Source organism: Aulostomus chinensis, chromosome 17, assembly GCF_037954235.1.
Source record: "Aulostomus chinensis isolate RoL2024-O1b breed Wild chromosome 17, RoL_Achi_v1.0, whole genome shotgun sequence".
NCBI lineage: Eukaryota > Metazoa > Chordata > Actinopteri > Syngnathiformes > Aulostomidae > Aulostomus > Aulostomus chinensis.
Window position 1 is genome coordinate 22938208 of NC_141336.1, and position 12751 is coordinate 22950958.

General features: G+C 44.1%; 1 long non-coding RNA gene across 11 annotated transcripts in view; it reads right to left on the reverse strand.

The window, feature by feature from the left end:
* LOC147246829 (uncharacterized) overlaps nucleotides 1-12751 on the reverse strand; it is a 97829-nt gene that overhangs the window by 12050 nt on the left and 73028 nt on the right. For 9 of the 11 annotated variants that reach the window (XR_015109702.1, XR_015109703.1, XR_015109701.1 and 6 more), the window contains 4 exons: nucleotides 10469-10547; nucleotides 1124-1401; nucleotides 727-867; nucleotides 506-627 (listed from right to left, as the gene is read on the reverse strand). This is a non-coding gene — a long non-coding RNA (uncharacterized LOC147246829). Of the gene's footprint in view, nucleotides 1-505; nucleotides 649-726; nucleotides 868-1123; nucleotides 1402-10468; nucleotides 10548-12751 lie in introns of all 11 variants that reach the window. The other 2 variants (XR_015109696.1, XR_015109704.1) reach the window with 2 other exon arrangements.

Genomic DNA, 12751 nt, shown 5'->3' on the forward strand with positions numbered 1-12751 from the left:
TTAGCGTGTCGCTGTTGTCCAGGTCAGCAGCTGTAGCTCCTTAGAAGTAAAACCGTTTACCACTTTTAATTTGTTGTATATAACACGATACTCATGTAGTCAGACAATGTAAAAACCTAAACTTCAGCCAGTACTGAATATGAACTGGGCGCTAATGTTAGCGATACTCCAAGAAGTGAGGAGCTAATGGATGCAGCATCAACAAAAGCACCGGCTGCAGCAACTACGACATTAACGACAATGCCCGTAAAGAAAAGAGGCCGATTTTGTTGGCTCAGTATTTTCAGCATGTTGCACTGAACGTACTTTAAGAACGACGTCATGAGCAGTGACACGAGAATGCAGGTTCGCCGTGAGGAAATCCAAACCTGTTTCTCATGGTATCTTAAGAAAAGTCAGGCGCATGATCCCATAAACAGTCAGTCAGACGAGCGTCTGTCAAAACTTCTGCTCTGACTAAAAAAAAAGTCTTTATGTGTATAGCTCCAGGGTCATGATCACATACCTGGGTTGTCATGGTGATGACTGCATCTTCCCTTTCGTCATGTACTCTCACGTACTCTCACGTGACCGAAGTGGAGTGATGCCACCTTCAGCCGAGTCGTCTCTCCGAACAAACTCCATCTGCTGTTGACACGTGGTTGACAGCTGAGGAGCAAGCTGGGAAGATTGCTGCCAAACATCAGATTATTACTCGTAATCCTCATCTGGATTCTGCTCACTTACATCATAGCGAATCAAAAGCAGCAGCAGCAGCAGCATTGCCAGTCAGAAAAAAACGGGTCCGTTCCTCTTTGTTAGGAGGCGTGATGAAGGCCTGGTCACGAGGAAGCTTCGCTGTCACAATTACTGAATTCATTTTGGATCCTGAAAGACAAAAGCAGATGTGTCAGTGGACGAGGACGTATTCTGCTCCCCTTTAGTTTAAATGTCCTCATCATTTGGGACATTGAATCAGACTTGACAGTCAGAAAATCAAGCCAATAAGATCCAGTTTACATTTCATCATCTCTGCTGCTGGCCGTCTTCCTTCCTTCCGCATAAGTAGAGCAGCAGACTGATATGAAATCACCTTCAATCTCAAACTCATTTCCACCCAAAATATCACTTGCAGCCCTCTGACCTGGTGTTTAGTGTCTCTCAATCGGTCTGCTGCAGACAGCACTATAGCAGCGACGGCGGCGGTGGCGGCAGCGGCTGCCTTCCACAAAGTCACAGATGACCCTGTCAGCAGGAACCCAGCAGCAGATGTAAGAGCCACGGCTGGCCGACGGTGTCACTGCCCAAACAGATGTGCCACCAGAGGTGGGATGTCTCGCCGGCGATGATGGATGACTCGGACAAGTTTGGCCAACCCGGTCATCTCACAACTTCCGCCCGACTCTTGAGTTCTTAGCAAGGCTGCAACATGTAGAAGAACAGCTGCGTCATCACAGCCATCAGATGGAGATTCGGATTTGATGAGTTTTGATGTTGAATTATTTGGAAATGGAGTTGTTTGAGTGGCAGCCATATTCAACTCCATGTGACTGAATAATCACGTCTGATAATCCGCAGCATATAAAACCATCTGTGTTCCTCCCTGGTGGCGTGACGAGAACTTTAATCTCGGTGTTGATATAAAACATCACCAAACCCCTATGAGCCAAAGAAAAGGTGTCAGGAATTTTTCATCCCTCTTTAGATCATCTATATATTCCTCTCAGTCTCACATCTCTTTAGCCCTCTGACAGAAAATTTCTGAAAATATTTTATTTCCCACCCTAAAGATTCAGCTGTGATCTGAACCCTGATGACGCAAACCAAACCTGCACAGTCTTATATGATTTTACTCCCTCTGCCAAAGATTAGGACATTTCCTCCCGACCAGCTAATTGAATCAATTTTATTCATGAGGGATTAAATTCTGGTTGGAAGAAAATTAAGATGTTCCACTTCAGGGCCCAATTTTAACACTAAATTCACTAATTTTTGGTTTGTAGTTCTCCACAAGATCTACCGGACCAAAGTAGGGTTTCCTAGAACTGGACCTGAGCTGCAAGTGCTCTGCTTCCGTCTGATTCCCAGAGTCGGATATATGTTTTTAAATATCACGAGTGAGCACGCAGAGCTGTGGCAGTGTTGTCTGCTCTCATCCTAGGTTGTAAAATAGCGACATTTAAATTTTCATAGCCCTCGGCGTGTACCGATGTGCAAGACACTCTTTTGCATCAGTATGAGGCTCAGCAGGCTGTCAATTAACTCCAAAGTCTTTCATGTCACTGTGAGACACTCGGAGAAGCTGCAGCAGTGAGCAGCTCATTCGCGCGCGCGCGTGTGTGCTTTAACACACCAACGCCATTGTGTTACGTTATAAAAGAACAGCTATCCAAATCAAAATAATTTCAAGTTGTATGACTTCTTTAAAAACTGATAATCAGTAATATTTCTAATTCTGAAAAAGGTGATTTCAGATGAAAAGAAAAGGCGTGATGAAAGTCTAATGTTCTGCTATCAGTCATGGTGGATGCTCATATGGAACTCCTGCTGGTTCCACTTTATCTTCTGTCTGTAATACATCACGTGATTTAATGACCATTGTGAAACGGGGTCCTCATTCACGTCGCACACAGAACAGAGAGGATGTCAGACCCCCGTACGCCCCCAAACCTTTCAAAATAATGGCATATTCCTCAGGTAATAACAGGCTCTGTCAGTCAGAGATGAGTGAAGTTTCTCATCAATAATCTGGACGCACGTTTCCCCCTCAGAAAAATTCATCTGACCCTGAAGTTGAGCTCACCCGAGCTACAGATCCTCAAACTAGGACAGAACCTGCCAGCGCTTGTGAGACTCGTGTGGCTGAAAACATCTGTGAGTTTGTTCAAGGCTCCTGTGATTGTTTTTCTCATAGAGGAGATTATATTTTCAGTGCTGTTTCTTTGTCTGGATTTTGCAAAAAAAAGATTTTTATAAAGCCTGATGGCGGTTTGCGGTCAGAGGAAGAACAGACCCAGGACTTTTTTTCTTCCCGTGAAGGTGATGGCGAAGGTCTGTCAGTGACATTCTACTGTTGTCTGTGTGAGGTTCTTTGTAATCAGTATTATCATTTAAACCTTGACATTTTCTTTCATCCGTCAGCTACACTTTTACAGCTCAAAACCGAAAGTAGAGATTTTGCAGGACCAAAACATCACGGAAGATCTGCATTGATACTCAAGAAAAGCAGCCTGCTCCCATTAAACCAGGCGAGCGTTTACATTTGAAGACTGTTTCTCTGCTTTTGTGTCTCACTTCCACTCGGCAAGTGTCTCTGCTGGAGGTTACAAATACTCTACCAGTCCGGTTACTACATAAGTTAAGAAGTACTACAGCAAGTCCAAGATCCAAGTCACTGGGCGGACACAGTTTTTTTTTTTTTTTTTTAATTAACATATTGACTCATTTCTCTAAAAAATGTAACACAGGTTTCATGAAAAAATAACAAGTTTAAACTGGAAGTCAGAAGTATTTTTGTTTAGCCCGGTGAATTTGCTTCTAGTCCTCCCAGTGACAGATGCAACCGCACAGTTGACAAATTGGCATGAAATCATTTCCACCATTTGCAAAGTGCAGCATCGCGCCAGCTTCACACACACGAGGTTATTGCCTTCTGCTCCAAACCTCCATTCCTAAAGCCTGGCGGCGGCGGCGGTGGAGTGAACGAGAAAAATCTCTCCTCTCTTTATCTGCGGGTGAATATTCCGTTCGCGCAGCCTCTCGAAAGCCTGTTTCCCCTCTTCAGAAGCTCGTCTAAAGCAGCTTGCTTCTAAGCAGATAAGGATTTATGCTTCCTCGTCCTCTTCAGGGACCAAGTCTGGGATCAGCGCTTGGCTACTTCAAGTGTTACACACACTTTGAGGCTTTTGTTGTGCCACCAAAGTGTTGTGTTTTTGGCATCCGTATCTGCCAACTGGTGTGTTCTGAAAGAGTTCTAGAGGTGTTCAGATCATATACGAGCGAATCGTCGACACCAAATCAGAACCGTCTCCAATTCTCTCGTTAATATCGTTGTTTTTCATTTACAAAAACCAAACTTCCCAAATGTCTGCAAAAAAAAAAAAGAAGAAGAAGAAGTTTTACCAATCATTCATTGTCAGTTTAAAGACACATTTGAGACGGTGGCCAAGAAGGATTTGGTCCGATGCCTGGTACTATGAGATGGCTCCATCAGTCAGCCAAACTCAGCACCTCTGCAGCCTCATGTCACTCCCATCACATCAAAGTGATGTTTACTCCCCCTCTGCTAATGCCATTTGGCTGAGAGAGATTTTATTTTTTTTTATTCCGTCTGCATTGTTGCTCACAACTTCTACCATCAGCAGTGCTCTAGCTCAATTCACATCTGAAGTTCCGCGACTTCTTTCTGACTCCAAGAGATTTAATGCACAACTTATATACGCAAAAGAGCCTATTGATTGAGCGCTCTGAAGTCCTTCTTAAAAATTCACGGGGACAATAAACCTCACCTGACAAACCTTTTGTTAACAACACACGCTAAGCGGCTAATGGCTAATGATTTAGGGAATCTTGTCGGTATTTACGACTCGGAGCTCCCTTATTAAAAGGAACAGTGAGAAGTGAAAGCAGCTGTAAATTAGCCGTGCGTGAGATGCAGGCGCTGTGCTGCACTGGAATGGATCTTTGTGTGGAAGAGCATGTTCCAGACCTGGCAACCTGGGTGTGGAGACCACGTTAAGTCTTCCGGAGGACTAAGTCTGCGGTATTGGCAATCTCATCTGTGTTAACCTCAACTGGAAATAAGTTTCGTCTTCCACAATGTGGGAATAAATAGAAATATCAGAATTCACCACAGCGTGCAGCTCCTCCTATTGCATGAGATGATATCTTCTATACACTGTATTCCCATGCTGTAAAATTCCATTAGGCTGCTAAAATGACTTGTACTCACACTGCAAAAGGTGGCGTCCATTTGCAGATTCTATCATCGACCGGGCACTAACCTCCGTTTCTCCGAGCACACAGACACACCCACACCCACACACACACATTCTTTGTCTAGCCAAGACTGTAATGATGTGTTATGTTCAGATGTTACAGGAGTTCCTACAGATGACCAGATGGCTGTCGCTAATGGTCCAAACACCCCAGTGTCCATTAAATACATATAGGACCCAGCCACAGTCCGTATCACTGTAATGACCGATAGACATCGCCGGCATTCCTCTTACTGTTACTGTCACTGGCAGGCAAACAGATACACGGGTGCTCATGAACTCCTCTTGCTGAGCTCACACACACACACACACACACACACACACACACACACACACACGCACGCACGCACGCACGCACGCACGCACGCACGCACGCACGCACGCAGCAGGTCACCATTAACTCCTTATTGCCTAAATTTGTTTACAATAATATAAAAAAATTAATCATTTGTGTTCAAACCGGTGCTAAATTCAGTGGATTGTTAATTTGAACATAGCACATACGATAGATATAAAATTGGGGATGATGTAAATTTGCGACATGAAGAATAATTTGGCATAATAGTAACTAAACAAATGTTCCAGGTATGTAGACGACTGTATTGATGCTGCTGTGACTGAATTAAAGCTTTGAAATAGAAAAAGAACACAAGTTTAGAATCCTTGCTGTTCCATCATCACAACTTTCCAAATACAGCCAAACACTGCGAAACCCCTTTGCTACAGTCCTAGGGCTGACATCCCCTCGTCTGCAAGAAGAGCTGTCAAAATACAAGAAGTGATTGTCAGGACTATACACAATATGGAACCCTGTGCAGTAAGTGCGGACAATGTTTCCACTTGCACCGGTGTCAAATATGTCGAAAGAATGCACCAGTCCTTCACATTTCAACATAGGTATATTTATACATAGTTTTGTAACTTAATATTTGTTTGGTTGATGCATTTTATACTTCTACTTGTACTTGGCAGTCATTATGGACAGCAAACAAAATATTTCATTGTACATGGAAGCGTGTTTTCCTTCCACAAGTTTCCTCACATGTGGTCTATTTTGATACATCAGCAACAGAAGCAACCAACAAGCTAGTAGGTAGTTTTATTTTAGCACAATTAACCTCAAACTTGGAAAATCTCCAGAAATCATCAGCAGAAATCACGTACCGCTCAGGCAACTCTTGACGCTCACCCCCCGTCCTTGTCTCTTTATCCGATGTTCTCCGCGTGCGCCATCGCAGCCTTTCTGGGTAAAATAACAAATAACTGATTCCTTCATTTTTGCATTACTTTCACCAAAATAGCTGCAGAAGTATGACAAGCAGTAAAACTGGAAGTGCTCAGTTCACAGCCTCATTTACCAACATTACACTACCAAAAACATGGGTCAGGCGGATTTCTTTATGAATGTACAACTTGAAAGTATTTTCATATTTACAAAGTGATGAAGACAAAAACACTACGACTCTAGTCTATACTGAATGTGCACCATTATGACTCTATTCACACCAGCTGTAGTATCGAATAAATGGACGTTTAAGCTCATAAATCAAGTACTTCTGCTCCCGAAAACACAATTAGCAGTCAGTTACCAATAACTCAACGACACAGAGCTCCTCACTACTGGGGCTGCTTCTTGTAACAGCTCTGATTGGTTGACAGTGTCACATGATGCAGCTTGGCAGTGTCCAGAGTGAACAGAGCGGTCAACACAAAGAAAAATGGATTAGAACTCAACTAAAGACATTCAATATCATTATGGATTTACTGTGCAAATACCCCTAAAAGTCACTGAAGTTCTGGCTGGATTTTAAAGCTTCTGAGTGAGAGACATTTTCACTTTGGACTGGACTGAGAACAGCAGTCGACCTCCGGGAGCTTTTATATAAATATGAACATGAATGATCAGCTTCCATTAGTAATGTGACCTGCTGTTTATGTCCATTGATACATGTGTGCGCTTGCCCCGCATGGAGTGATCGGTTGCGGAGTGACATCCACTCCCTATTTGAGATGGCTAAAACTGTTAGCCTGACGAAGGCCGAGTATGGAAACATAGCAAATAAATATTGAAATGCAACTACGACAATGTGCTGAGTTCCTTTCGCAACTCTTCGGTCTAGCGGCGTCTCCACCTGCCTCATCTAGGAGACGTGCAAAGTATTCCTTTGTTCTAATTCAGTTGTCTGAGCTCTCATGGTCTTCGGTGCACACTAACCTCAGCAGTGATCTATGCGCTGTCAATACGTGACTCATTACAAGTGGAGCCAGTCTGAGGCCCCCCGTGACTTTGACGGTGCATTTGAGAGGGTAATTGTGTGCACTATAAACAACATTGCCTAAAGGATATATGCAGGATTCTGGAGATAGCATCATCGTGCCGCAGCTTATGGGATCATATACAGCACGTTAAATGGATTAACCTTTTTCTGTCTGTGACGACATATTCTCTATCCTCTTTTGGCTTATTCCTCTCTTTTCCCTCATCCTCCTTCTCTTATCACTCTCTCTTCACACTCCCTCTACGCCCGCGGTGATGTTGCCTGCCTGTTTTTCAGCATCCCTACACTCCTGGGTTAACATGGACAGAGGCGGTGAACTCTTCGACGCCATCTGCTTTGACGGAGAGGAATCGTACCGTAGACATCCACCTGAATATGAATGAAGCATATTCAGAGGGAGTTTCACACCACGTCGATGAGTCATGACTCATAATGAGGCTGATAGAGGAGAGAGCTAATGGTGGGGAGTGTGGGTGCACACAAACACGCAGGAGCTGGTGTAGGTTGCACACGCATCATGCATATTCTCTCTCTCTCACACACACACACTCACACGCGCGCACTACTGTGTGTCTGTCGCAGTCACTGCAGGGAACTGCAGTAGGGTAGGGTGGGGTCGGATTTAGGATTTAATTGTTTTATGGGAGAGTGACAGACAGGAATAGAAAAACATGGCCTTGACCCCCCTCAACAAACCTCAACACATCCGTCAGACACACACATACATACGCGCGCGCGTACACATACACACACACACGCGCACACAAGCACTCAATCCCTCCAGCACAGCACAGAGACTGGGGAAGTGAGAGAGAGAGAGAGTCTATTACAGGGACTGGGGAGGGCCCTGAGGTACACATATGGGAGGAAGATAACACATAGTGGTGGCAGTGGAGGGCTGCACCAGCTACGGGCGAGTGTATATGTGTGAAGACGGGTGTTGATTCTGTGTGTGTGTGTGTGTGTGTGGGGGGGGGGGGGGGGGGTGTTAATCCTGTGTTAATCAATGGTGTGCTTAGGATACTGGCAGCTGTGTGAATTGATGTGTAAGTCTGTGTGTCTCCAAACCTTTATCGTTCTCTCTTCGTATCTGTCGACTAATACCAGAGGAACAAGGAACAATAAGAGGCGCGTGGGAGTAGCAAGATGAGGTGCAGATATGGAATTAAGAACAGCATGTGTACTGGGACGAGCCTTGAAGGCTCCCATCTCCAAAGAAGAAAAATACCACACGTACACCGCCGTACTGCATCTGTCAGAGATTCCTGATGGGGGAAGGAGGAAGTTGAGATGGAGTTTTGAGACCGAGCGTGCAGTCACTTGTGAGCCCAGGTCTGTCGCGGCATCTTTAACACATGTACCTGGACTACGTACATCATCTCGCACTGCGATCAGACTCTCAACCGCCGAGGGAAACAGATGTGCTAACAAGAAGGCTAAAACCCATGCATGCAAGCATCTGTTACTTGCATGGACTGAAGTTGTGAGTAGCTGAAAACTGAAAACTTCCCATGCTGGGTTTAAACAGGTCTTTGTCACGACACCACCCGTCTGTAGGTTTAACATGTCAGCCACTAGCTAAGCTAGGAAGAACAGCAGTTTGATCAAAAGACGTTAACAGCGACCTGCCGGGGAAAAAACATGTTTGCTGATGTAACTGAGTGTCTTGGGTTCTTCTTACTGAGAATGAATACAACAAACGGGACATGACATCAATGCAATGACAAACAGCTGAAGCCAGACGTGGAACAAAACTCCTGCCTTCCGGAAACTCTGAGGGGACACAATTCCTCAAAAACAGCGATGGTGACCGGACAATGGCATCAACCATCAGCCTGATCCAGGCTACTGGGCTTGTAGGGGCCATGTAGACCCGAAGCCTGGATCAGCCTGGAGGGAGGCCAGCCCTCTTCAACAGTGCCTTTCATTACTAACGGACAGGTGGTAAGAACTGACTGGAGGTCAGCGGCACTGCAGTCGGGACGCTGGCTCAAAGGTTGATTTTTTTAAGAACACATCAGGCCATATAAGACACGTGCACCTCGATGGATTATCACATAACGATGACCATAATGAGCCTTAATCAACATTCTCTGAACATCCTTCAGGCCTAATGCATCCAGCCCCACCCAGCGGGGCCTGCAGTTGATGAATTACAGAGCCATTACACTGAATGACTTGCGCAGCTCCAACATGCAGTACAGTCCACTCGCTGGCCTCGACGGTGGCCGCAGCAAATGAACTTAGCCAACAATCTGAGGATCAATCCCATCACTTAGCCAATTAGACAATAGGGAGACAGACGCCCATTACTGTAAGAGCCAATCGATAGCCGGAGCCAAGGGCCGAGGCGGAGTGTCTGGTCCCGCTGAGCCGCACGGGGTTTGTGTGCATCTAATGGAAGGGAAAGTAGGCGGGGCCAGGAGGGTGTTTTGATGGACACCTTGGACAGGAGGCTATTGGCAAGCCTCGGAGGCTGTTGACACAGAGAGCTGGGTTGTTGTAAACATGACAGAGCGAGCCGTGTGGGGTTGCAAAGACGGATCAATGACAGAGAGTGTAGCCAAGTCACCAGTTGATTTTCCTCTCAACGCTTTGACAGTCCTCCTTTCACACTTTCGACAGTTTAAGTGGCTGATTCTGAGTTGATCGACAAGTTGGCCAGAATTCATTATGTACTGAATGCCTCAATATTTGTTTTTTTTTGTTTTTTTCTCCTTGTTGCATATCATTCCGAAGCTTTTGTTGCACAATTTGCATCAAAAATGGTGTTGTGACTCTTATTTGTCAGTGGTCCCATTAGCGTAAAACACTGACACATGCTGAAATAAAAGGCTCAAACTTGATCTTACTGGCATCTGAATGCGAATCAGGCACAAATAAAACGGCCCTGGACCAGGATACGATCTCAGCCTCAGATATATGCAGGCTTCGCTTCTACTGATATTATTATTATTATTATTATTTTAAATTGCCATTAATGAGAAGATCACAATCGCTTTCCAACCAGCCAGTATCTCATAGTTGTCGAACACTGAATACTGAATGCAAAACCAAATCTTCATTTCAATGCGCAATGCTTTCAAAGGCTTTTCACAGCAGTGACTCACTTCTATAGTTAACCCGTGCTCCCCGAAGCACTTTGAAGTAGGTTTAATAAATGAATGGAATAGATTGTAGAAAATAAAGTTAATATCAGGACGCACATCTCACCTGGTCCTTCGTCTGTGCTGCAGGAACAACGTCATCCTGTCAGCCTCCCCGGACTTTCCTGTCACTTCCTCTCTCGTCACTCATCACCAAAATAAAGCAAAAACACCATAAATAAATAAATATCTCTTGTTTTAATCATGCGCTGTACTTGCTGTAAATAAGTCAAGACAATCTCTTTGGGTTTTTTTGCCACGTAATTAGAGGTGCAACAACGTTGTTCTTCCCAATTAAACACCAGATATAATAATAATAATAATGACAATTAATAAATACAAATGTTTCATAAAAATTGTTAGAAGGCTTTTAATAGGACTAAAATTTTGTCCTATTTCCCACTTTAATACATAAATGGCAGGGTGAATGTAATTCTTATTTTTCTGATCAATAGCCTGAAAAAGTAACAATCATTATGATAATTAAGGTTATTTGAATATGAGTGATGACTGATGCAGGCAGCATGACGGCACAGTTCCTCCATCGCTGTTGCACCGTCACAGAGGACGACGTCTGTCCGTACAACAGCTACCATGTCAACGAGGCCGAAGGCCGAGGGCTCTTAGAGAACATAGTCTAGTTATCATCAATATCATAATTACACCATCAATTGAATGTTAAAGTGGTTAAATAAATAAATAAAGACTGTCAAGCAGGCCAACAGCTAAGCGACGTTTAAAATGTTGTGAAAACATGTTTTTGTACAGATGATATCCACATCTGTAAATATCGGCCAAATTGGCTGAATGATATTTGGGGGGGGGGAAATTCCAATATCGTGCATCTCTACCAAAAACAATTTGAACGTTGATGAGAGTTATTCTTCAGTCCAACGTATTGGGTGCTGGGTTTGGAAGCCCTCGGGAGTGTTTTCTCTCTCTCTCTCTCTCTCTTTCTCTCTCTCTCTCTGTTAAAGGCTGATGCACTACTTCTATTCCCTGAAACCTGAAGGAACACACACTTGGTGACCTACTTGAAGTGTCTGGCCTCTGGGGAATTCCCCTTCCTTGTTTCTAATATTACTCTTATGTGCAGATATTCTCATTGGTATCTCCCACTGATCTACGATGTCATCCACGACCCGTTAAACGACGCGTTTGCACACACCTCAATACGTGGACTCTTTTAGGCTCCTGATTGCCGGTGGTTTCACTGAAGCGTCGATCTAAGTGCTTAATTTGTTGTTTACAAAAAAAAAAAAACCTTTCAGGTCCAACTGTACGTGCTCAGATACAGCAGCGAGGAGAGATGGAAGAGAGCCTCCTGTCCAAAGTGGAGTGAAAAAAGAAATTAAGAATGACATTTGATGTCTTCTACATACAGTAATTTCATTCCAGTGACTCCTTTTCATTTTTAACTGAATTATTCTAAGACAGAACTCATTCTGCTACTCTGAAAAGGGATGCGGGTCCAGGATTTACCTGAAAAATGCTATATTAATTTTCAACAAGTTCAGCGACAATATGTCACGTGACAGGCACAGCTAAGAAGAAGAGGCACAATTGAATTCAGCTCATTAAAAGTTACATACTTCTTGGTTTAGTTTTAGGCCACTAACATGTAACTACAGGCAGGTTGAACTCATTTGCACACCTTCATATGTTGAGGGTAAATGGGGATTTTGGACTAGAACTCTGGCTTTGGGTCGTTAGCAGCTAGCCCCTAATGTTGGCGCTAATGTCGCGCTAGTACTGGGTACATGCGTGAGGTTTTGCAGCCTCTCTTGCTGTAGTTTGGGCGTCTTGTGTGTGAGGCTATTTGGTGAGTTATGGTCGGAGGTGAGTCTTGGCTTTTGGTCATTTCTGGCAAAGTCTTTTGTGCTGCAGCAGCGTAAATGAGTGTAAATCAGATTCCTCCAAGTGTGTCTCAAAGGAATGCGACTGATGTGAAAACATCTTGGATGTGAGAAATAGCTGATTAGCTTAATTCAAACTGATTCAAACGTTTACAGACAAAAATAATGAAGAGCCACAGAGGGAAAAGTTGAGGGATTTTACATTTCATTTATCTTTAAGAATAACTGAAGTAGCGATTTGTTGAAATGATGAAAGAGAGAAAGGGATTGTGGCGTTTTGTCATGTCCATGGCTCCCCTTTTACTCTATTATGATATTTTACACTTTAAAAAAAATACCTCTCATGGCATGGCTCAGAGGTAGAGTGGTCGTCTAGCAACCGAAGGGTTGCTGGTTCAATCCTCTCCTCCCCCAGTGACCATGTCCAAGTATCCTGAAGCAAGATACTGAACCCTAATTGCTCCTGATGGCCCTGCAACGGACTGGTGACCCCC